Source organism: Staurois parvus, unplaced genomic scaffold, assembly GCF_062004578.1.
Source record: "Staurois parvus isolate SC_StPar_1 unplaced genomic scaffold, SC_StPar_1.0 ptg000826l, whole genome shotgun sequence".
In the NCBI taxonomy this organism is placed as follows: domain Eukaryota; kingdom Metazoa; phylum Chordata; class Amphibia; order Anura; family Ranidae; genus Staurois; species Staurois parvus.
Window position 1 is genome coordinate 1,056,610 of NW_028318622.1, and position 27,617 is coordinate 1,084,226.

Consider the following 27,617-nt stretch of genomic DNA (forward strand, 5'->3'; position numbering starts at 1 on the left):
TATATATCCTGTAGCAGCCGGTAATAGTCGTCCAATAGCAGATCGATCCTCACTGCACACGGCTCTGATCGTTGGACTGACAATCACTCCACCATCCAGCCCTGCCCCCGACTCCTTGTATACAGACACTCAGCTTTCCTATGGGGGGGTCATAGTGTTTATATCTTACTATATACAGAACACAAAGACTGAATTAAACATTTCCCTTTTTACTCTGAAATCTATGAAGTCGATGGATAAACCAATCATTTCTCTCCGTAGATTTCCTGTATTCTGAACGTCTCTGGGGAAGAAATAACGGAACACCGAGTGGAAGTTCTGAGATTTACAAGAAATCGCCTCCCCTGACGTCCTGGTAAGAAGAACATCTCAGATAAAAACGGGGGGGGGGGGGGGGAGGGTAGTGGGAACACCCCAAAATGAAGGTGTGCCCCCCGGGGTGACGTCTCATATTTTGATAATCAGGAACCCGGCTGGTATTGAGGGGATAAAAAATACAGGAAAGTGTCCTTAGACTTGTTATAGACGTCCAGTGAAGCCGAGTGCAAGTTCCCTGCAGGAATAGAGTGCACTGCGCTGAAACTGCATTATGTGCAATGGCTGGATGTCCTGTATATTCCCCGAACACCAGGAAATCCTGCAAAACAATCCCATCATTTCTGGGGGTCAGAGGACTCTTCCACCCCCCTCCCCCACCGCAGTGATTTCTTCTTCCCCACTGCGGTGAATGGGTGAAACCATCTACTGGGGGGGGGGGGGACAGCGCTGTGTATATACAGAGATCCCCCCACATTACTCCCTGTGTACCCCAACCGTCTACTATAGGGGGTGATAGCACAGCGCCATGTATATCCTGCTTTGAAGCCGTCACAGCTGACAGCCAATCACAGACAGCGGAAGCATTTCATGTACACACGCCTTGTTTTCACGTGATTGGTTTGCAGCTTTGGTTGCTCAGGTGGGTTGAGATTTGTGTTTTTAACTCATCCCTCCTGACAACCCGGGAGTCACTTTGGAGGATTTCCTCCATACCCCATACCAGCGTCCTGATCACCCCCATACCCCATACCAGCGTCCTGATCACCACCATACCCCATACCAGGGTCCTGATCACCTCCATACCCCATACCATCATCCTGATCACCACCATACCCCATACCAGCGTCCTGATCACCTCCATACCCCATACCAGCGTCCTGATCACCTCCATACCCCATACCATCATCCTGATCACCACCATACCCCATACCAGCGTCCTGATCACCTCCATACCCCATACCAGCGTCCTGATCACCTCCATACCCCATACCAGCGTCCTGATCACCTCCATACCCCATACCAGCGTCCTGATCACCTCCATACCCCATACCAGCGTCCTGATCACCTCCATACCCCATACCAGCATCCTGATCACCTCCATACCCCATACCTGCGTCCTGATCACCTCCATACCCCATACCTGCGTCCTGATCACCTCCATACCCCATACCAGCGTCCTGATCACCTCCATACCCCATACCTGCGTCCTGATCACCTCCATACCCCATACCAGCATCCTGATCACCTCCATACCCCATACCAGCGTCCTGATCACCTCCATACCCCATACCAGCGTCCTGATCACCTCCATACCCCATACCAGCATCCTGATCACCTCCATACCCCATACCTGCGTCCTGATCACCTCCATACCCCATACCTGCGTCCTGATCACCTCCATACCCCATACCAGCGTCCTGATCACCTCCATACCCCATACCTGCGTCCTGATCACCTCCATACCCCATACCAGCGTCCTGATCACCTCCATACCCCATACCAGCGTCCTGATCACCTCCATACCACCGTCCTGATCACCTCCATACCCCATACCAGCGTCCTGATCACCTCCATACACCATACCAGCGTCCTGATCACCGCCATACCCCATACCAGCGTCCTGATCACCACCATACCCCATACCAGCATCTCGATCACCTCCATACCCCATACCAGCGTCCTGATCACCTCCATACCCCATACCTGCGTCCTGATCACCCCCATACCAGCGTCCTGATCACCACCATACCCCATACCAGCGTCCTGATCACCTCCATACCCCATACCAGCGTCCTGATCACCCCCATACCCCATTCCAGCATTCTGATCACCACTATACCCCATACCAGCATCCTGATCATCTCCATACCACATACCAGCGTCCTGATCACCTCCATACCCCATACCAGTGTCCTGATCACCTCCATACCCCATACCAGTGTCCTGATCACCGCCATACCCCATACCAGCATCCTGATCACCACCATACCCCATACCAGCGTCCTGATCACCGCCATACCCCATACCAGCGTCCTGATCACCTCCATTCCCCATACCAGTGTCTTGATCACCGCCATACCCCATACCAGCATCCTGATCACCACCATACCCCATACCAGCGTCCTGATCACCTCCATACCCCATACCAGCGCCCTGATCACCGCCATACCCCATACCAGCGTCCTGATCACCTCCATTCCCCATACCAGTGTCTTGATCACCGCCATACCCCATACCAGCATCCTGATCACCACCATACCCCATACCAGCGTCCTGATCACCCCCATACCCCATACCAGCATCCTGATCACCCCCATACCCCATACCAGCATCCTGATCACCTCCATACCCCATACCAGTATCCCGATCACCGCAATACGGTGCCTAGGGGCAATGATTGGTGACATAGGGGTAATAAGCGTTGACATAGGGGTGCTGAGAGATGACAGGGATGATAAGAAGTGACTTAAGGGCGAGGAGATCAGACATAGGGGCGATGAGAGGTGACATAGGGGCGATGAGAGGTGACATAGGGGCGATGAGAGGTGACATAGGGGCGATGAGAGATGATATAGGGCTATGAGAGGTGACATAGGGGCGATGAGAGGTGACATAGAGGGGATGAGTGGTGACATAGAGGGGATGAGTGGTGACATAGGGGCGATGAGAGGTGACATAGGGGCGATGAGAGATGACAGAGGCGATGAGAGGTGACATAGGGGTGATGAGAGGTGACATATGGGTCATGAGAGGTGACATAGGGGTGATGAGAGGTGACATAGGGGTCATGAGAGGTTAAATAGGGGCGATGAGAGGTGACATAGGGGCGATGAGAGGTGACTTAGGGGAGATGATAGGTAACATAGGGGCGATGAGATGTGACATAGGGGCGATGAGAGGTGACATACGGGCGATGAGAGGTAACATAGGGACGATGAGGGGTGACATGGGGTGATGAGAGGTGACATAGAGGTCATGTGAGGTTAAATTGGGGCGATGAGAGGTGACATACGGGTGATGAGAGGTGAGATAGTGGCGATGAGAGGTGACATAGGGGCGATGAGAGGTGACATAGGGGTCATGAGAGGTGACATAGGGGCGATTAGAGGTGACATACGGGTGATGAGAGGTGACATAGGGGCGATGAGAGGTGACATAGGAGCGATGAGAGGTGACATAGGGGCGATGAGAGGTGACATAGGGGCGATGAGAGGTGACATAGGGGTGATGAGAGATGACATATGGGTCCTGAGAGGTGACATAGGGGTCATGAGAGGTGACATAGGGGTAATGAGAGGTGACATAGGGGTGATGAGAGGTGACATATGGGTCCTGAGAGGTGACATAGGGGCGATGAGAGGTGACATAGGGGTGATGAGAGGTGACATAGGGGCGATGAGAGGTGACATAGGGGTGATGAGAGGTGACATAGGGGTGATGAGAGGTGACATAGGGGTGATGAGAGGTGACATAGGGGCGATGAGAGGTGACATAGGTTCGATGAGTGGTGACATAGGGGTGATGAGAGGTGACATAGGGGTCATGAGAGGTGACATGAGTGATGACAGGTGACATAGGGGCGATGTGAGGTGACATGAGTGATGACAGGTGACATAGGGGCGATGAGAGGTGACATAGGGGTGATGAGAGGTGACATAGGGGCGATGATAGGTGACATAGGGGCGATAAGAGGTGACATAGGGGCAATGAGAGGTGACATAGGGGCGATGAGAGGTGACATAGGGGCGATGAGAGGTGACATAGGGGCGATGAGAGGTGACATGAGTGATGACATATAGAAAACAGCCCCCGGTATATAGAAAGTGACCCCTAGTATATAGAAATGAGCCCCAGGTATATAGAAAGTGAACCCCAGTATATAGAAAAGAGCCCCCCGTATATAGAAAGTGACCCCAGTATATACAAAACAGCCCCCGGTATATAGAAAGTGACCCCAGTATATAGAAAACAGCACCCGGTATATAGAAAGTGACCCCCACAGTATATACAAAACAGCCCCTGGTATATAGAAAGTGACCCCCACAGTATATACAAAACAGCCCCTGGTATATAGAAAGTGACCCCAGTATATACAAAACAGCCCCACGGTATATAGAAAGTGACCCCAGTATATAGAAAACAGCCCCCTGGTATATAGAAAGTGACCCCAGTATATAGAAAACAGCCCCCGGTATATAGAAAGTGACCCCAGTATATACAAAACAGCCCCCTGGTATATAGAAAGTGACCCCAGTATGTACAAAACAGCCCCTGGTATATAGAAAGTGACCCCAGTATATACAAAACAGCCCCTGGTATATAGAAAGTGACCCCAGTATATAGAAAAGAGCCCCCGGTATATAGAAAGTGACCCCAGTATATAGAAAAGAGCCCCTGGTATATAGAAAGTGACCCCAGTATATAGAAAACAGCCCCCCGGTATATAAAAAATGACCCCCAGTATATAGAAAAGAGCCCCCCAGTATATAGAAAGTGACCCCAGTATATAGAATAGAGCCCCTGGTATATAGAAAGTGACCCCCAGTATATAGAAAAGAGCCCCCGGTATATAGAAAGTGACCCCCAGTATATAGAAAACAGCCCCCGGTATATAGAAAGTGACCCCAGTATATACAAAACAGCCCCCGGTATATAGAAAGTGACCCCAGTATATAAAATACAGCCCCCGGTATATAGAAAGTGACCCCAGTATATAGAAAAGAGCCCCTGGTATATAGAAAGTGACCCCAGTATATAGAAAAGAGCCCTCGGTATATAGAAAGTGACCCCAGTATATAGAAAACAGCCCCCGGTATATAGAAATTGACCCCAGTATATAGAAAACAGCCCCCGGTATATAGAAAGTGACCCCCAGTATATAGAAAACAGCCCCTAGTATATAGAAAGTGACCCCAGTATATAGAAAAGAGCCCCCGGTATATAGAAATTGACCCCAGTATATAGAAAAGAGCCCCTGGTATATAGAAAGTGACCCCAGTATATAGAAAACAGCCCCCGGTATATAGAAAGTGACCCCAGTATATAGAAAACAGCCCCCGGTATATAGAAAGTGACCCCCAGTATATAGAAAACAGCCCCCGGTATATAGAAAGTGACCCCAGTATATACAAAACAGCACCTGGTATATAGAAAGTGACCCCCAGTATATAGAAAACAGCCCCCGGTATATAGAAAGTGACCCCAGTATATAGAAAACAGCCCCCGGTATATAGAAAGTGACCCCAGTATATAGAAAACAGCCCCCGGTATATAGAAAGTGACCCCAGTATATACAAAACAGCACCTGGTATATAGAAAGTGACCCCCAATATATAGAAAACATCCCCCGATATATAGAAAGTGACCCCCAGTATATAGAAAAGAGCCCCTGGTATATTGAAAGTGACCCCAGTATATACAAAACAGCCCCCGGTATATAGAAAGTGACCCCAGTATATGGAAAACAGTCCCTGGTATATAGAAAGTGACCCCCAGTATATAGAAAAGAGCCCCTGGTATATAGAAAGTGACCCCAGTATATAGAAAAGAGCCCCCGGTATATAGAAAGTGACCCCAGTATGTAGAAAACAGCCCCCGGTATATAGAAAGTGACCCCAGTATATAGAAAACAGCCCCCGGTATATAGAAAGTGACCCCTAGTATATAGAAATGAGCCCCCGGTATATAGAAAGTGACCCCCAGTATATAGAAAAGAGCCCCCGGTATATAGAAAGTGAACCCCAGTATATAGAAAACAGCCCCCGATATATAGAAAGTGACCCCAGTATATAGAAAACAGCCCCCGATATATAGAAAGTGACCCCAGTATATAGAAAACAGCCCCCGGTATATAGAAAGTGACCCCAGTATATAGAAAACAGCCCCCGGTATATAGAAAGTGACCCCAGTATATAGAAAACAGCCCTCGGTATATAGAAAGTGACCCCCAGTATGTAGAAAACAGCCCCCGGTATATAGAAAGTGACCCCAGAATATAGAATAGAGCCCCCGGTATATAGAAAGTGACCCCAGTATGTAGAAAACAGCCCCCGGTATATAGAAAGTGACCCCAGTATATAGAATAGAGCCCCCGGTATATAGAAAGTGACCCCAGTATATAGAAAACAGCCCCCGGTATATAGAAAGTGACCCCAGTATATAGAAAACAGCCCTCGGTATATAGAAAGTGACCCCCAGTATGTAGAAAACAGCCCCCGGTATATAGAAAGTGACCCCAGTATATAGAATAGAGCCCCCGGTATATAGAAAGTGACCGCAGTATATAGAAAACAGCCCCCTGTATATAGAAAGTGACCCCCAGTATATTGAAAACAGCCCCCGGTATATAGAAAGTGACCCCCAGTATATAGAAAAGAGCCCCCGGTATATAGAAAGTGACCCCAGTATATAGAAAACAGCCCCTGGTATATAGAAAGTGACCCCAGTTTATACAAAACAGCCCCCGGTATATAGAAAGTGACCCCAGTATATACAAAACAGCCCCTGGTATATAGAAAGTGACCCCAGTTTATACAAAACAGCCCCCCAGTATATAGAAAGTGACCCCAGTATAAAGAATACAGCCCCCTGGTATATAGAAAGTGACCCCAGTTTATACAAAACAGCCCCCCAGTATATAGAAAGTGACCCCAGTATATAGAAAACAGCCCCCGGTATATAGAAAGTGACCCCAGTATATAGAAAACAGCCCCCGGTATATAGAAAGTGACCCCAGTATATAGAAAACAGCCCCCGGTATATAGAAAGTGACCCCCAGTATATAGAAAACAGACCCCCGGTATTTAGAAAGTGACCCCAGTGTATAGAAAACAGCCCCCGGTATATAGATAGTGACCCCCAGTATATAGAAAAGAGCCCCTGGTATATAGAAAGTGACCCCAGGATATAGAAAACAGCCCCCGATATATAGAAAGTGACCCCAGTATATAGAAAACAGTCCCCGGTATATTGAAAGTGACCCCAGTATATACAAAACAGCCCCCGGTATATAGAAAGTGACCCCAGTATATAGAAAAGAGCCCCCGGTATATAGAAAGTGACCCCAGTATATAGAAAACAGCCCCCGATATATAGAAAGTGACCCCAGTATATACAAAACAGCCCCCGGTATATAGAAAGTGACCCCAGTATATAGAAAAGAGCCCCCGGTATATAGAAAGTGACCCCAGTATATAGAAAACAGTCCCGGATATATAGAAAGTGACCCCAGTATATAGAAAACAGCCCCCGGTATATAGAAAGTGACCCCCAGTATATAGAAAACAGCCCCCGGTATATAGAAAGTGACCCCAGTATATAGAAAACAGCCCCCGGTATATAGAAAGTGACCCCAGTATATACAAAACAGCCCCCGGTATATAGAAATTGACCCCCAGTATATAGAAAAGAGCCCCCGGTATATAGAAAGTGACCCCAGTATATAGAAAACAGCCCCCCGGTATATAGAAAGTGACCCCCAGTATATAGAAAAGAGCCCCCGGTATATAGAAATTGACCCCAGTATATAGAAAACAGCCCCCGGTATATAGAAAGTGACCCCTAGTATATAGAAATGAGCCCCCGGTATATAGAAAGTGACCCCCAGTATATAGAAAAGAGCCCCCGGTATATAGAAATTGACCCCAGTATATAGAAAACAGCCCCCGATATATAGAAAGTGACCCCCAGTATATAGAAAACAGCCCCCGGTATATAGAAAGTGACCCCTAGTATATAGAAATGAGCCCCCGGTATATAGAAAGTGACCCCCAGTATATAGAAAAGAGCCCCCGGTATATAGAAAGTGACCCCCAGTATATAGAAAAGAGCCCCCGGTATATAGAAAGTGACCCCCAGTATATAGAAAAGAGCCCCCGGTATATAGAAATTGACCCCAGTATATAGAAAACAGCCCCCGGTATATAGAAAGTGACCCCCAGTATATAGAAAACAGCCCCCGGTATATAGAAAGTGACCCCTAGTATATAGAAATGAGCCCCCGGTATATAGAAAGTGACCCCAGTATATAGAAAAGAGCCCCCGGTATATAGAAATTGACCCCAGTATGTAGAAAACAGCCCCCGGTATATAGAAATTGACCCCAGTATGTAGAAAACAGCCCCCGGTATATAGAAAGTGACCCCTAGTATATAGAAAAGAGCCCCCGGTATATAGAAAGTGACCCCCAGTATATAGAAATGAGCCCCCGGTATATAGAAAGTGAACCCCAGTATATAGAAAACAGGCCCCGGTATATAGAAAGTGACCCCAGTATATAGAAAACAGCCCCTGGTATATAGAAAGTGACCCCAGTATATAGAAAACAGCCCCCGGTATATAAAATGTGACCCCCAGTATATAGAAAAGAGCCCCCGGTATATAGAATGTGACCCCCAGTATACAGAAAAGAGCCCTCGGTATATAGAAAATGACCCCAGTATATAGAAAACAGCCCCCGGTATATAGAAAGTGACCCCCAGTATATAGAAAACAGCCCCGGTATATAGAAAGTGACCCCAGTATACAGAAAAGAGCCCCCGGTATATAAAATGTGACCCCCAGTATATAGAAAACAGCCCCGGTATATAGAAAGTGACCCCAGTATACAGAAAAGAGCCCCCGGTATATAGAAAGTGACCCCAGTATATAGAAAACAGCCCCTGGTATATAGAAAGTGACCCCAGTATATAGAAAACAGCCCCCGGTATATAGAAAGTGACCCCCAGTATATAGTAAAGAGCCCCTGGTATATTGAAAGTGACCCCAGTATATAGAAAACAGCCCCCGGTATATAGAAAGTGACCCCAGTATATAGAAAACAGCCCCCGGTATATAGAAAGTGACCCCCAGTATATAGAAAAGAGCCCCCGGTATATAGAAAGTGACCCCCAGTATATAGAAAACAGCCCCCGGTATATTGAAAGTGACCCCAGTATATAGAAAACAGCCCCCGGTATATAGAAAGTGACCCCAGTATATAAAAAAGAGCCCTCGGTATAAAGAAAGTGACCCCAGTATATAGAAAACAGCCCCCGGTATAAAGAAAGTGACCCCCAGTATATAGAAAACAGCCCCCGGTATATAGAAAGTGACCCCAGTATATATAAAACAGCCCCTGGTATATAGAAAGTGACCCCAGTATATAGAAAAAAGCCCCCGGTATATAGAAAGTGACCCCAATATATAGAAAACAGCCCCCGGTATATAGAAAGTGACCCCAGTATATAGAAAACAGCCCCCGGTATATAGAAAGTGACCCCAGTATATAGAAAAGAGCCCCCGGTATATAGAAAGTGTCCCTCAGTATATAGAAAACAGCCCCCGGTATATAGAAAGTGACCCCAGTATATAGAAAAGAGCCCTCGGTATATAGAAATTGACCCCAGTATATAGAAAACAGCCCCCGGTATATAGAAAGTGACCCCAGTATATAGAAAACAGCCCTCGGTATATAGAAAGTGACCCCAGTATATAGAAAACAGCCCCTGGTATATAGAAAGTGACCCCAGTATATAGAAAACAGCCCCCGGTTTATAAAATGTGACCCCCAGTATATAGAAAAGAGCCCCCGGTATATAGAATGTGACCCCCAGTATACAGAAAAGAGCCCCCGGTATATAGAAAGTGACCCCTAGTATATAGAAAGTGACCCCAGTATATAGAAAACAGCCCCCGGTATATAGAAAGTGACCCCAGTATATAGAAAACAGCCCCCGGTATATAGAAAGTGACCCCTAGTATATAGAAAGTGACCCCAGTATATTGAAAACAGCCCCCCGGTATATAGAAAGTGACCCCAGTATATAGAAAACAGCCCCCGGTATATAGAAAGTGACCCCAGTATATAGAAAACAGCCCCCGGTATTTAGAAAGTGACCCCAGTATATACAAAACAGCCCCCAGTATATAGAAAGTGACCCCAGTATATAGAAAAGAGCCCCCGGTATATAGAAAGTGACCCCAGTATATAGAAAAGAGCCCCCGGTATATAGAAAGTGACCCCAGTATATAGAAACAGCCCCCGGTATATAGAAAGTGACCCCAGTATGTAGAAAACAGCCCCCGGTATATAGAAAGTGACCCCAGTATGTAGAAAACAGCCCCCGGTATATAGAAAGTGACCCCAGTTTATACAAAACAGCCCCCGGTATATAGAAAGTGACCCCAGTTTATACAAAACAGCCCCCGGTATATAGAAAGTGACCCCAGTATATAGAAAACAGCCCCCGGTATATAGAAAGTGACCCCCAGTATATAGAAAACAGACCCCCGGTATTTAGAAAGTGACCCCAGTGTATAGAAAACAGCCCCCGGTATATAGAAAGTGACCCCAGTATATAGAAAAGAGCCCCCGGTATTTAGAAAGTGACCCCAGTATATAGAAAACAGACCCCCGGTATATAGAAAGTGACCCCAGTATATTGAAAACAGCCCCCCGGTATATAGAAAGTGACCCCAGTATATTGAAAACAGCCCCCGGTATATAGAAAGTGTCCCTCAGTATATAGAAAACAGCCCCTGGTATATAGAAAGTGACCCTCAGTATATAGAAAACCGCCCCCCATATATAGAAAGTGACCCCAGTATATACAAAACAGCCCCCGGTATATAGAAAGTGACCCCCAGTATATAGAAAACAGCCCCGGTATATAGAAAGTGACCCCAGTATATAGAAAAGAGCCCCTGGTATATTGAAAGTGACCCCAGTATATAGAAAACAGCCCCCGGTATATAGAAAGTGACCCCAGTATATAGAAAAAAGCCCCCGGTATATAGAAAGTGACCCCAGTATATAGAAAACAGCCCTCGGTATAAGGAAAGTGACCCCCAGTATATAGAAATGAGCCCCCAGTATATAGAAAGTGACCCCCAGTATATAGAAAAGAGCCCCTGGTATATAGAAAGTGAACCCCAGTATATAGAAAACAGCCCCCGGTATATAGAAAGTGACCCCAGTATATAGAAAACAGCCCCCGGTATATAGAAAGTGACCCCAGTATATAGAAAACAGCCCCCGGTATATAAAATGTGACCCCCAGTATATAGAAAACAGCCCCTGGTATATAGAAAGTGACCCCAGTATATAGAAAACGGCCCCCGGTATATAAAATGTGACCCCCAGTATATAGAAAAGAGCCCCCGGTATATAGAATGTGACCCCCAGTATACAGAAAAGAGCCCTCGGTATATAGAAAATGACCCCAGTATATAGAAAACAGCCCCCTGTATATAGAAAGTGACCCCAGTATGTAGAAAACAGCCCCCGGTATATAGAAAGTGACCCTAGTTTATAGAAAACAGCCCCCGGTATATAGAAAGTGACCCCAGTATATACAAAACAGCCCCCGGTATATAGAAAGTGACCCCAGTATGTAGAAAACAGCCCCCGGTATATAGAAAGTGACCCCAGTATATAGAAAACAGCCCCCGGTATATAGAAAGTGACCCCAGTATATACAAAACAGCCCCCGGTATATAGAAAGTGACCCCAGTATATACAAAACAGCCCCCGGTATATAGAAAGTGACCCCAGTTTATACAAAACAGCCCCTGGTATATAGAAAGTGACCCCAGTTTATACAAAACAGCCCCCCGGTATATAAAATGTGACCCCCAGTATATAGAAAAGAGCCCTCGGTATATAGAAAATGACCCCAGTATATAGAAAACAGCCCCCTGTATATAGAAAGTGACCCCAGTATATAGAAAAGAGCCCTTGGTCTATAGAAAGTGACCCCAGTATATAGAAAACAGCCCCCTGTATATAGAAAGTGACCCCCAGTGTATAGAAAACAGCCCCGGTATATAGAAAGTGACCCCAGTGTATAGAAAACAGCCCCCGGTATATAGAAAGTGACCCCAGTGTATAGAAAACAGCCCCCGGTATATATAAAGTGACCCCAGTATATTAAAAACAGCCCCCGGTATATAAAATGTGACCCCCAGTATATAGAAAAGAGCCCCCGGTATATAGAATGTGACCCCCAGTATACAGAAAAGAGCCCTCGGTATATAGAAAATGACCCCAGTATATAGAAAACAGCCCCCTGTATATAGAAAGTGACCCCAGTATATAGAAAACAGCCCCCTGTATATAGAAAGTGACCCCAGTATATAGAAAAGAGCCCTTGGTCTATAGAAAGTGACCCCAGTATATAGAAAACAGCCCCCTGTATATAGAAAGTGACCCCCAGTGTATAGAAAACAGCCCCGGTATATAGAAAGTGACCCCAGTGTATAGAAAACAGCCCCCGGTATATAGAAAGTGACCCCAGTGTATAGAAAACAGCCCCCGGTATATAGATAGTGACCCCAGTATATAGAAAACAGCCCCCGGTATATAGAAAGTGACCCCAGTGTATAGAAAACAGCCCCCGGTATATAGAAAGTGACCCCAGTATATAGAAAACAGCCCCCCGGTATATAGAAAGTGACCCCCAGTATATAGAAAACAGACCCCGATATATAGATAGTGACCCCCAGTATATAGAAAAGAGCCCCCGATATATAGAAAGTGACCCCCAGTATATAGAAAATAGCCCCTGGTATTTAGAAAGTGACCCCCAGTATACAGAAAAGAGCCCCTGGTATATAGAAAGTGACCCCAGTATATACAAAACAGCCCCCGGTATATAGAAAGTGACCCCAGTATATAGAAAAAAGCCCCCGATATATAGAAAGTGACCCCAGTATATACAAAACAGCCCCCGATATATAGAAAGTGACCCCCAGTATATACAAAACAGCCCCCGGTATACAGAAAGTGACCCCTCAGTATATACAAAACAGCCCCCGGTATATAGAAAGTGACCCCAGTATATAGAAAACAGCCCCCGGTATATAGAAAGTGACCCCAGTATATAGAAAACAGCCCCCGGTATATAGAAAGTGACCCCAGTTTATACAAAACAGCCCCCTGGTATATAGAAAGTGACCCCAGTATATAGAAAACAGCCCCCGGTATATAGAAAGTGACCCCCAGTATATAGAAAACAGACCCCCGGTATTTAGAAAGTGACCCCAGTGTATAGAAAACAGCCCCCGGTATATAGATAGTGACCCCCAGTATATAGAAAAGAGCCCTTGGTATATAGAAAGTGACCCCAGTATATAGAAAACAGCCCCCCGGTATATAGAAAGTGACCCCAGTATATAGAAAACAGACCCCCGGTATATAGAAAGTAACCCCAGTGTATAGAAAACAGCCCCCGATATATAGATAGTGACCCCCAGTATATAGAAAAGAGCCCCCGGTATATAGAAAGTGACCCCAGTATATAGAAAACAGCCCCCCGGTATATAGAAAGTGACCCCAGTATATAGAAAACAGCCCCCCGGTATATAGAAAGTGACCCCAGTATATAGAAAACAGACCCCCGGTATATAGAAAGTGACCCCAGTATATAGAAAACAGACCCCCGGTATATAGAAAGTAACCCCAGTGTATAGAAAACAGCCCCCGATATATAGATAGTGACCCCCAGTATATAGAAAAGAGCCCCCGGTATATAGAAAGTGACCCAGTATATAGAAAATAGCCCCCGGTATATAGAAAGTGACCCCAGTATATAAAAAATAGCCCCTGGTATTTAGAAAGTGACCCCCAGTATATAGAAAAGAGCCCCCGGTATATAGAAAGTGACCCCCAGTATACAGAAAAGAGCCCCTGGTATATAGAAAGTGACCCCAGTATATAGAAAAAAGCCCCCGATATATAGAAAGTGACCCCAGTATATACAAAACAGCCCCCGATATATAGAAAGTGACCCCCAGTATATACAAAACAGCCCCCGATATATAGAAAGTGACCCCCAGTATATACAAAACAGCCCCCGGTATATAGAAAGTGACCCTAGTTTATAGAAAACAGCCCCCGGTATATAGAAAGTGACCCCAGTATATAGAAAACAGCCCCCGGTATATAGAAGGTGACCCCAGTATATAGAAAACAGCCCCCGGTATATAGAAAGTGACCCCAGTATATAGAAAACAGACCCCCGGTATTTAGAAAGTGACCCCAGTGTATAGAAAACAGCCCCCGGTATATAGATAGTGACCCCCAGTATATAGAAAATAGCCCCTGGTATTTAGAAAGTGACCCCAGTATATAGAAAAGAGCCCCCGGTATATAGAAAGTGACCCCAGTATATAGAAAAGAGCCCCCGGTATATAGAAAGTGACCCCAGTATATAGAAAACAGCCCCCGATATATAGAAAGTGACCCCAGTATATACAAAACAGCCCCCGGTATATAGAAAGTGACCCCAGTATATAGAAAAGAGCCCCCGGTATATAGAAAGTGACCCCAGTATATAGAAAAGAGCCCCCGGTATATAGAAAGTGACCCCCAGTATATAGAAAACAGTCCCGGGTATATAGAAAGTGACCCCAGTATATAGAAAAGAGCCCCCGGTATATAGAAAGTGACCCCAGTATATAGAAAAGAGCCCCCGGTATATAGAAAGTGACCCCAGTATATAGAAAACAGCCCTCGGTATATAGAAAGTGACCCCAGTATATAGAAAACAGCCCCCGGTATATAGATAGTGACCCCCAGTATATAGAAAAGAGCCCCCGGTATATAGAAAGTGACCCCCAGTATATAGAAAACAGCCCCCGGTATATAGAAAGTGACCCCAGTATATAGAAAACAGCCCCCGGTATATAGATAGTGACCCCCAGTATATAGAAAACAGCCCCCGGTATATAGAAAGTGACCCCAGTACATAGAAAAGAGCCCCTGGTATATAGAAAGTGACCCCAGTATATAGAAAACAGCCCCGGTATATAGAAAGTGACCCCAGTATATAGAAAACAGCCCCCGATATATAGAAAGTGACCCCAGTATATAGAAAAGAGCCCCCGGTATATAGAAAGTGACCCCAGTATATAGAAAACAGCCCCGGTATATAGAAAGTGACCCCAGTATATAGAAAACAGCCCCCGATATATAGAAAGTGTCCCTCAGTATATAGAAAACCGCCCCCGGTATATAGAAAGTGACCCCAGTATATAGAAAAGAGCCCCCGGTATATAGAAAGTGTCCCTCAGTATATAGAAAACCGCCCCCGGTATATAGAATGTGACCCCAGTATATAGAAAACCGCCCCCGGTATATAGAAAGTGACCCCAGTATATAGAAAACCGCCCCTGGTATATAGAAAGTGACCCCAGTATATAGAAAAGAGCCCCGGTATATAGAAAGTGACCCCAGTATATAGAAAAGAGCCCCCGGTATATAGAAAGTGTCCCTCAGTATATAGAAAACCGCCCCCGGTATATAGAATGTGACCCCAGTATATAGAAAACCGCCCCCGGTATATAGAAAGTGACCCCAGTATATAGAAAACCGCCCCTGGTATATAGAAAGTGACCCCAGTATATAGAAAAGAGCCCCCGGTATATAGAAATTGACCCCAGTATATAGAAAACAGCCCCCGGTATATAGAAAGTGACCCCCAGTATATAGAAAAGAGCCCCCGGTATATAGAAAGTGACCCCCAGTATATAGAAAAGAGCCCCCGGTATATAGATAGTGAACCCCAGTATATAGAAAACAGGCCCCGGTGTATAGAAAGTGACCCCAGTATATAGAAAACAGCCCCCGGTATATAAAATGTGACCCCCAGTATATAGAAAAGAGCCCCCGGTATATAGAAAGTGACCCCAGTATATAGAAAAGAGCCCTCGGTATATAGAAAGTGACCCCCAGTATATAGAAAAGAGCCCCCGGTATATAGAAAGTGACCCCCAGTATATAGAAAAGAGCCCCTGGTATATTGAAAGTGACCCCAGTATATAGAAAACAGCCCCCGGTATATAGAAAGTGACCCCAGTATATAGAAAACAGCCCCCGGTATATAGAAAGTGACCCCAGTGTATAGAAAACAGCCCCCGGTATATAGATAGTGACCCCCAGTATATAGAAAAGAGCCCCCGATATATAGAAAGTGACCCAGTATATAGAAAATAGCCCCTGGTATTTAGAAAGTGACCCCCAGTATATAGAAAAGAGCCCCCGGTATATAGAAAGTGACCCCAGTATATAGAAAAGAGCCCCCGGTATATAGAAAGTGTCCCTCAGTATATAGAAAAGAGCCCCCGGTATATAGAAAGTGACCCCCAGTATATAGAAAACAGTCCCCGGTATATAGAAAGTGACCCCAGTATATAGAAAAGAGCCCCCGGTATATAGAAAGTGTCCCTCAGTATATAGAAAAGAGCCCCCGGTATATAGAAAGTGACCCCAGTATATAGAAAACAGCCCCCGGTATATAGAAAGTGACCCCAGTATATATAAAACAGCCCCCGGTATAAAGAAAGTGACCCCAGTATATAGAAAACAGCCCCCGGTATAAAGAAAGTGACCCCAGTATATAGAAATCAGCCCCCGGTATATAGAAAGTGACCCCCAGTATATAGAAAACAGCCCCCCGTATATAGAAAGTGACCCCAGTATATAGAAAACAGCCCCCGGTATATAGAAAGTGACCCCAGTATATATAAAACAGCCCCCGGTATATAGAAAGTGACCCCAGTATATAGAAAAGAGCCCCCGGTATATAGAAAGTGACCCCAGTATATAGAAAAGAGCCCCCGGTATATAGAAAGTGACCCCAGTATGTAGAAAACAGCCCCCGGTATATAGAAAGTGACCCCAGTTTATACAAAACAGCCCCCCGGTATATAGAAAGTGACCCCTGTATATAGAAAACAGCCCTCGGTATATAGAAAGTGACCCCAGTATATATAAAACAGCCCCCGGTATATAGAAAGTGACCCCAGTATATAGAAAAGAGCCCCCGGTATATAGAAAGTGACCCCAGTATGTAGAAAACAGCCCCCGGTATATAGAAAGTGACCCCAGTTTATACAAAACAGCCCCCCGGTATATAGAAAGTGACCCCTGTATATAGAAAACAGCCCCCGGTATATAGAAAGTGACCCCAGTGTATAGAAAACAGCCCCCGGTATATAGATAGTGACTCCCAGTATATAGAAAAGAGCCCCCGATATATAGAAAGTGACCCAGTATATAGAAAATAGCCCCTGGTATTTAGAAAGTGACCCCCAGTATATAGAAAAGAGCCCCCGGTATATAGAAAGTGACCCCCAGTATACAGAAAAGAGCCCCCGGTATATAGAAAGTGACCCCCAGTATACAGAAAAGAGCCCCTGGTATATAGAAAGTGACCCCAGTATATAGAAAACAGTCCCGGGTATATAGAAAGTGACCCCAGTATATAGAAAACAGCCCCCGGTATATAGAAAGTGACCCCCAGTATATAGAAAACAGACCCCCGGTATTTAGAAAGTGACCCCAGTGTATAGAAAACAGCCCCCGGTATATAGAAAGTGACCCCTGTATATAGAAAACAGCCCCTGGTATATAGAAAGTGACCCCAGTATATAGAAAACAGCCCCCGGTATATAGAAAGTGACCCCAGTGTATAGAAAACAGCCCCCGGTATATAGATAGTGACCCCCAGTATATAGAAAAGAGCCCCCGGTATATAGATAGTGACCCCCAGTATATAGAAAAGAGCCCCCGATATATAGAAAGTGACCCCAGTATATAGAAAACAGCCCCCCGGTATATAGAAAGTGACCCCCAGTATATAGAAAACAGACCCCGATATATAGATAGTGACCCCCAGTATATAGAAAAGAGCCCCCGATATATAGAAAGTGACCCAGTATATAGAAAATAGCCCCTGGTATTTAGAAAGTGACCCCAGTATATAGAAAAGAGCCCCCGGTATATAGATAGTGACCCCCAGTATATAGAAAAGAGCCCCCGGTATATAGATAGTGACCCCCAGTATATAGAAAAGAGCCCCCGATATATAGAAAGTGACCCCAGTATATAGAAAACAGCCCCCCGGTATATAGAAAGTGACCCCCAGTATATAGAAAACAGACCCCGATATATAGATAGTGACCCCCAGTATATAGAAAAGAGCCCCCGATATATAGAAAGTGACCCAGTATATAGAAAATAGCCCCCGGTATATAGAAAGTGACCCCAGTATATAGAAAAGAGCCCCCGGTATATAGAAAGTGACCCCAGTATATAGAAAACAGCCCCCGGTATATAGAAAGTGACCCTAGTTTATAGAAAACAGCCCCCGGTATATAGAAAGTGACCCCAGTATATACAAAACAGCCCCTGGTATATAGAAAGTGACCCCAGTTTATACAAAACAGCCCCCCGGTATATAGAAAGTGACCCCAGTATATACAAAACAGCCCCCCAGTATATAGAAAGTGACCCCAGTATATAGAAAACAGCCCCCGGTATATAGAAAGTGACCCCAGTTTATACAAAACAGCCCCCCGGTATATAGAAAGTGACCCCAGTATATACAAAACAGCCCCCGGTACATAGAAAGTGACCCCAGTATATAGAAAACAGCCCCTGGTATATAGAAAGTGACCCCAGTATATAGAAAAGAGCCCCCGGTATATAGAAAGTGACCCCAGTATATAGAAAAGAGCCCCTGGTATATAGAAAGTGACCCCAGTATATACAAAACAGTCCCCGGTATATAGAAAGTGACCCCAGTATATAGAAAACAGCCCCCGGTATATAGATAGTGACCCCCAGTATATAGAAAAGAGCCCCCGGTATATAGAAAGTGACCCCCAGTATATAGAAAACAGCCCCCGGTATATAGAAAGTGACCCCAGTATATAGAAAAGAGCCCCCGGTATATAGAAAGTGACCCCAGTATATAGAAAACAGCCCCCGGTATATAGAAAGTGACCCCAGTATATATAAAACAGCCCCCGGTATATAGAAAGTGACCCCAGTATATAGAAAAAAGCCCCCGGTATATAGAAAGTGACCCCAGTATATAGAAAACAGCCCCTGGTATATAGAAAGTGACCCCAGTATATAGAAAACAGCCCCCGGTATATAGAAAGTGTCCCTCAGTATATAGAAAGCAGCCCCCGGTATATAGAAAGTGACCCTCAGTATATAGAAAAGAGCCCCCGGTATATAGAAAGTGAACCCCAGTATATAGAATAGAGCCCCCGGTATATAGAAAGTGACCCCAGTATATAGAAAACAGCCCCCGGTATATAGAAAGTGACCCCAGTATATAGAAATGAGCCCCCGATATATAGAAAGTGACCCCTCAGTATATACAAAACAGCCCCCGGTATATAGAAAGTGACCCCAGTATATACAAAACAGCCCCTGGTATATAGAAAGTGACCCCAGTATATAGAAAAGAGCCCCCGGTATATAGAAAGTGACCCCAGTATGTAGAAAACAGCCCCCGGTATATAGAAAGTGACCCCAGTATATACAAAACAGCCCCTGGTATATAGAAAGTGACCCCAGTATAAAGAAAAGAGCTCCCGGTATATAGAAAGTGACCCCCAGTATATAGAAAAGAGCCCCCGGTATATAGAAAGTGACCCCAGTATATAGAAAACAGACCCCCGGTATTTAGAAAGTGACCCCAGTGTATACAAAACAGCCCCCGGTATATAGAAAGTGACCCCAGTATATAGAAAACAGCCCCCGATATATAGAAAATGACCCCAGTATATACAAAACAGCCCCCGGTATATAGAAAGTGACCCCAGTATATAGAAAAGAGCCCCCGGTATATAGAAAGTGACCCCAGTATATAGAAAACAGCCCCCGGTATATAGAAAGTGACCCCCAGTATATAGAAAAGAGCCCCCGGTATATAGAAAGTGACCCCAGTATATACAAAACAGCCCCCGGTATATAGAAAGTGACCCCAGTATATAGAAAACAGCCCCCGGTATATAGAAAGTGACCCCAGTATATACAAAACAGCCCCCGGTATATAGAAAGTGACCCCAGTATATAGAAAAGAGCCCCCGGTATATAGAAAGTGACCCCAGTATATAGAAAAGAGCCCCCGGTATATAGAAAGTGACCCCAGTATGTAGAAAACAGCCCCCGGTATATAGAAAGTGACCCTAGTTTATAGAAAACAGCCCCCGGTATATAGAAAGTGACCCCAGTTTATACAAAACAGCACCCCGGTATATAGAAAGTGACCCCAGTGTATAGAAAACAGCCCCCGGTATATAGAAAGTGACCCCAGTGTATAGAAAACAGCCCCCGGTATATAGAAAGTGACCCCCAGTATATAGAAAACAGCCCCCCGGTATATAGAAAGTGACCCCAGTGTATAGAAAACAGCCCCCGGTATATAGAAAGTGACCCCCAGTATATAGAAAACAGCCCCCCGGTATATAGAAAGTGACCCCAGTGTATAGAAAACAGCCCCCGGTATATAGAAAGTGACCCCAGTATATAGAAAACAGCCCCCCGGTATATAGAAAGTGACCCCCAGTATATAGAAAACAGACCCCGATATATAGATAGTGACCCCCAGTATATAGAAAAGAGCCCCCGATATATAGAAAGTGACCCCCAGTATATAGAAAATAGCCCATGGTATTTAGAAAGTGACCCCCAGTATATAGAAAAGAGCCCCCGGTATATAGAAAGTGTCCCTCCGTATATAGAAAACAGCCCCCGATATATAGAAAGTGACCCCAGTATATAGAAAACTGCCCCCGGTATATAGAAAGTGACCCCAGTATATAGAAAACTGCCCCCGGTATATAGAAAGTGACCCCCAGTATATAGAAAAGAGCCCCCGGTATATAGAAAGTGACCCCCAGTATATAGAAAAGAGCCCCCGGTATATAGAAAGTGAACCCCAGTATATAGAAAACAGGCCCCGGTATATAGAAAGTGACCCCAGTATATAGAATAGAGCCCCCGGTATATAGAAAGTGACCCTAGTATATAGAAAACAGCCCCCGGTATATAAAATGTGACCCCCAGTATATAGAAAAGAGCCCCCGGTATATAGAAAGTGACCCCCAGTATATAGAAAAGAGCCCCTGGTATATTGAAAGTGACCCCCAGTATATAGAAAACAGCCCCCGGTATATAGAAAGTGACCCCAGTATATAGAAAACCGCCCCCGGTATATAGAAAGTGACCCCAGTATATAGAAAAGTACCCCCGGTATATAGAAAGTGTCCCTCAGTATATAGAAAAAAGCCCCCGGTATATAGAAAGTGACCCCAGTATATAGAAAAAAGCCCCCGGTATAAGGAAAGTGACCCTCAGTATATAGAAAAGAGCCCCCGGTATATAGAAAGTGTCCCTCAGTATATAGAAAAGAGCCCCCGGTATATAGAAAGTGACCCCCAGTATATAGAAATGAGCCCCCGGTATATAGAAAGTGACCCCAGTATATAGAAAACAGCCCCCGGTATATAGAAAGTGACCCCAGTATATATAAAACAGCCCCCGGTATATAGAAAGTGACCCCAGTATATAGAAAAGAGCCCCCGGTATATAGAAAGTGACCCCAGTATATAGAAAAGAGCCCCCGGTATATAGAAAGTGACCCCAGTATATAGAAAACAGCCCCCGGTATATAGAAAGTGACCCCAGTATATAGAAAAGAGCCCCCGGTATATAGAAAGTGACCCCAGTATATAGAAAAGAGCCCCCGGTATATAGAAAGTGACCCCAGTATGTAGAAAACAGCCCCCGGTATATAGAAAGTGACCCCAGTTTATACAAAACAGCCCCCCGGTATATAGAAAGTGACCCCTGTATATAGAAAACAGCCCCCGGTATATAGAAAGTGACCCCAGTATATAGAAAAGAGCCCCCGGTATATAGAAAGTGACCCCAGTATGTAGAAAACAGCCCCCGGTATATAGAAAGTGACCCCAGTTTATACAAAACAGCCCCCCGGTATATAGAAAGTGACCCCTGTATATAGAAAACAGCCCCCGGTATATAGATAGTGACCCCCAGTATATAGAAAAGAGCCCTTGGTATATAGAAAGTGACCCCAGTATATAGAAAACAGCCCCCCGGTATATAGAAAGTGACCCCCAGTATATAGAAAACAGACCCCGATATATAGATAGTGACCCCCAGTATATAGAAAAGAGCCCCCGATATATAGAAAGTGACCCAGTATATAGAAAATAGCCCCTGGTATTTAGAAAGTGACCCCCAGTATATAGAAAAGAGCCCCCGGTATATAGAAAGTGACCCCCAGTATACAGAAAAGAGCCCCCGGTATATAGAAAGTGACCCCCAGTATACAGAAAAGAGCCCCTGGTATATAGAAAGTGACCCCAGTATATAGAAAACAGTCCCGGGTATATAGAAAGTGACCCCAGTATATAGAAAACAGCCCCCGGTATATAGAAAGTGACCCCAGTTTATACAAAACAGCCCCCCGGTATATAGAAAGTGACCCCTGTATATAGAAAACAGCCCCCGGTATATAGAAAGTGACCCCAGTGTATAGAAAACAGCTCCCGGTATATAGATAGTGACCCCCAGTATATAGAAAAGAGCCCCCGGTATATAGATAGTGACCCCCAGTATATAGAAAAGAGCCCCCGATATATAGAAAGTGACCCAGTATATAGAATATAACCCCTGGTATTTAGAAAGTGACCCCCAGTATATAGAAAAGAGCCCCCGGTATATAGAAAGTGACCCCCAGTATACAGAAAAGAGCCCCTGGTATATAGAAAGTGACCCCTGTATATAGAAAACAGCCCCTGGTATATAGAAAGTGACCCCAGTATATAGAAAACAGCCCCCGGTATATAGAAAGTGACCCCAGTGTATAGAAAACAGCCCCCGGTATATAGATAGTGACCCCCAGTATATAGAAAAGAGCCCCCGGTATATAGATAGTGACCCCCAGTATATAGAAAAGAGCCCCCGATATATAGAAAGTGACCCCAGTATATAGAAAACAGCCCCCCGGTATATAGAAAGTGACCCCCAGTATATAGAAAACAGACCCCGATATATAGATAGTGACCCCCAGTATATAGAAAAGAGCCCCCGATATATAGAAAGTGACCCAGTATATAGAAAATAGCCCCCGGTATATAGAAAGTGACCCCAGTATATAGAAAACAGCCCCCGGTATATAGAAAGTGACCCCAGTATATAGAAAACAGTCCCGGGTATATAGAAAGTGACCCCAGTGTATAGAAAAGAGCCCCCGGTATATAGAAAGTGACCCCCAGTATACAGAAAAGAGCCCCCGGTATATAGAAAGTGACCCCCAGTATACAGAAAAGAGCCCCTGGTATATAGAAAGTGACCCCAGTATATAGAAAACAGCCCCCGGTATATAGAAAGTGACCCCAGTATATACAAAACAGCCCCCGGTATATAGAAAGTGACCCCAGTATATAGAAAAGAGCCCCCGGTATATAGAAAGTGACCCCAGTATATAGAAAAGAGCCCCCGGTATATAGAAAGTGACCCCAGTATGTAGAAAACAGCCCCCGGTATATAGAAAGTGACCCCAGTTTATACAAAACAGCCCCCCCGGTATATAGAAAGTGACCCCTGTATATAGAAAACAGCCCCTGGTATATAGAAAGTGACCCCAGTATATAGAAAACAGCCCCCGGTATATAGAAAGTGACCCCCAGTATATAGAAAACAGACCCCGATATATTGATAGTGACCCCCAGTATATAGAAAAGAGCCCCCGATATATAGAAAGTGACCCCAAGTATATAGAAAATAGCCCCTGGTATTTAGAAAGTGACCCCCAGTATATAGAAAAGAGCCCCCGGTATATAGAAAGTGACCCCCAGTATACAGAAAAGAGCCCCCGGTATATAGAAAGTGACCCCCAGTATACAGAAAAGAGCCCCCGATATATAGAAAGTGACCCCAGTATATAGAAAACAGCCCCCGATATATAGAAAGTGACCCCAGTATATAGAAAAAAGCCCCCGATATATAGAAAGTGACCCCAGTATATACAAAACAGCCCCCGATATATAGAAAGTGACCCCCAGTATATACAAAACAGCCCCCGGTATATAGAAAGTGACCCCTCAGTATATACAAAACAGCCCCCGGTATATAGAAAGTGACCCCAGTATATAGAAAACAGCCCCCGGTATATAGAAAGTGACCCCAGTGTATAGAAAACAGCCCCCGGTATATAGATAGTGACCCCCAGTATATAGAAAAGAGCCCTTGGTATATAGAAAGTGACCCCAGTATATAGAAAACAGCCCCCCGGTATATAGAAAGTGACCCCAGTATATAGAAAAGAGCCCCCTGTATATAGAAAGTGACCCCAGTATATAGAAAACAGCCCTCGGTATATAGAAAGTGACCCCAGTATATAGAAAACAGTCCCGGGTATATAGAAAGTGACCCCAGTATATAGAAAACAGCCCCCGGTATATAGAAAGTGACCCCAGTATATAGAAAACAGCCCCCTGTATATAGAAAGTGACCCCAGTATATAGAAAAGAGCCCCTGGTATATAAAAAGTGACCCCCAGTATATAGAAAACAGCCCCCTGTATATAGAAAGTGACCCCCAGTATATAGAAAACAGCCCCGGTATATAGAAAGTGACCCCAGTATATAGAAAACAGCCCCCGGTATATAGAAAGTGACCCCAGTATATAGAAAACAGCCCCCCGGTATATAGAAAGTGACCCCAGTATATAGAAAACAGCCCCCGGTATATAGAAAGTGACCCCAGTATATAGAAAACAGCCCCCGGTATATAGAAAGTGACCCCAGTATGTAGAAAACAGCCCCCGGTATATAGAAAGTGACCCCAGTATATAGAAAACAGCCCCCGGTATATAGAAAGTGACCCCAGTATGTAGAAAACAGCCCCCGGTATATAGAAAGTGACCCCAGTATATAGAAAACAGCCCCCGGTATATAGAAAGTGACCCCAGTATATACAAAACAGCCCCCGGTATATAGAAAGTGACCCCCAGTATATACAAAACAGCCCCCGGTATATAGAAAGTGACCCCAGTATATAGAAAACAGCCCCCGGTATATAGAAAGTGACCCCAGTATATACAAAACAGCCCCCGGTATATAGAAAGTGACCCCAGTATATAGAAAACAGTCCCGGGTATATAGAAAGTGACCCCAGTATATAGAAAACAGCCCCCGGTATATAGAAAGTGACCCCAGTATATACAAAACAGCCCCCGATATATAGAAAGTGACCCCAGTATATACAAAACAGCCCCCGGTATATAGAAATTGACCCCAGTATATAGAAAACAGCCCCCGGTATATAGAAAGTGACCCCAGTATATACAAAACAGCCCCCGGTATATAGAAATTGACCCCAGTATATAGAAAACAGCCCTCGGTATATAGAAAGTGACCCCCATTATATAGATAACAGCCCCCGGTATATAGAAAGTGACCCCAGTATATAGAAAACAGCCCCCGGTATATAGATAGTGACCCCCAGTATATAGAAAAGAGCCCCCGGTATATAGAAAGTGACCCCCAGTATATAGAAAACAGCCCCCGGTATATAGAAAGTGACCCCAGTATATAGAAAACAGCCCCCGGTATATAGATAGTGACCCCCAGTATATAGAAAACAGCCCCCGGTATATTGAAAGTGACCCCCAGTATATAGAAAACAGCCCCCGGTATATAGATAGTGACCCCAGTATATAGAAAACAGCCCCCGGTATATAGATAGTGACCCCCAGTATATAGAAAAGAGCCCCCGGTATATAGAAAGTGACCCCCAGTATATAGAAAACAGCCCCCGGTATATAGAAAGTGACCCCAGTATATAGAAAACAGCCCCCGGTATATAGATAGTGACCCCCAGTATATAGAAAACAGCCCCCGGTATATAGATAGTGACCCCCAGTATATAGAAAAGAGCCCCCGATATATAGAAAGTGACCCCAGTATATAGAAAACAGCCCCCCGGTATATAGAAAGTGACCCCCAGTATATAGAAAACAGACCCCGATATATAGATAGTGACCCCCAGTATATAGAAAAGAGCCCCCGATATATAGAAAGTGACCCAGTATATAGAAAATAGCCCCTGGTATTTAGAAAGTGACCCCCAGTATATAGAAAAGAGCCCCCGGTATATAGAAAGTGACCCCCAGTATATAGAAAAGAGCCCCCGGTATATAGAAAGTGACCCCCAGTATACAGAAAAGAGCCCCCGGTATATAGAAAGTGACCCCCAGTATACAGAAAAGAGCCCCTGGTATATAGAAAGTGACCCCAGTATATAGAAAACAGCCCCCGGTATATAGAAAGTGACCCCAGTATATACAAAACAGCCCCTGGTATATAGAAAGTGACCCCTGTATATAGAAAACAGCCCCTGGTATATAGAAAGTGACCCCAGTTTATACAAAACAGCCCCCCGGTATATAGAAAGTGACCCCTGTATATAGAAAACAGCCCCTGGTATATAGAAAGTGACCCCAGTGTATAGAAAACAGCCCCCGGTATATAGATAGTGACCCCCAGTATATAGAAAAGAGCCCCTGGTATATAGAAAGTGACCCCAGTATATAGAAAACAGCCCCCCGGTATATAGAAAGTGACCCCCAGTATATAGAAAACAGACCCCGATATATAGATAGTGACCCCCAGTATATAGAAAAGAGCCCCCGATATATAGATAGTGACCCCAAGTATATAGAAAATAGCCCCTGGTATTTAGAAAGTGACCCCCAGTATATAGAAAAGAGCCCCCGGTATATAGAAAGTGACCCCCAGTATACAGAAAAGAGCCCCCGGTATATAGAAAGTGACCCCCAGTATACAGAAAAGAGCCCCCGATATATAGAAAGTGACCCCAGTATATAGAAAAAAGCCCCCGATATATAGAAAGTGACCCCAGTATATACAAAACAGCCCCCGATATATAGAAAGTGACCCCCAGTATATACAAAACAGCCCCCGGTATATAGAAAGTGACCCCAGTATATAGAAAACAGCCCCCGATATATAGAAAGTGACCCCAGTATATAGAAAAAAGCCCCCGATATATAGAAAGTGACCCCAGTATATACAAAACAGCCCCCGATATATAGAAAGTGACCCCCAGTATATACAAAACAGCCCCCGGTATATAGAAAGTGACCCCTCAGTATATACAAAACAGCCCCCGGTATATAGAAAGTGACCCCAGTATATAGAAAAGAGCCCCCGGTATATAGAAAGTGACCCCAGTATATACAAAACAGCCCCCCGGTATATAGAAAGTGACCCCAGTATATAGAAAACAGCCCCCGGTATATAGAAAGTGACCCCCAGTATATAGAAAACAGACCCCCGGTATTTAGAAAGTGACCCCAGTGTATAGAAAACAGCCCCCGGTATATAGATAGTGACCCCCAGTATATAGAAAAGAGCCCTTGGTATATAGAAAGTGACCCCAGTATATAGAAAACAGCCCCCGATATATA

The 27,617-nt window shown here is 44.9% G+C and overlaps 1 long non-coding RNA gene across 6 annotated transcripts in view; it reads left to right on the forward strand.

The window, feature by feature from the left end:
- LOC149443917 (uncharacterized) overlaps nucleotides 1–27,617 on the forward strand; it is a 496,075-nt gene that overhangs the window by 380,726 nt on the left and 87,732 nt on the right. For all 6 annotated transcript variants that reach the window (XR_016306595.1, XR_016306594.1, XR_016306593.1 and 3 more), the window contains one exon: nucleotides 262–355. This is a non-coding gene — a long non-coding RNA (uncharacterized LOC149443917). The remainder of the gene's footprint in view (nucleotides 1–261; nucleotides 356–27,617) is intronic.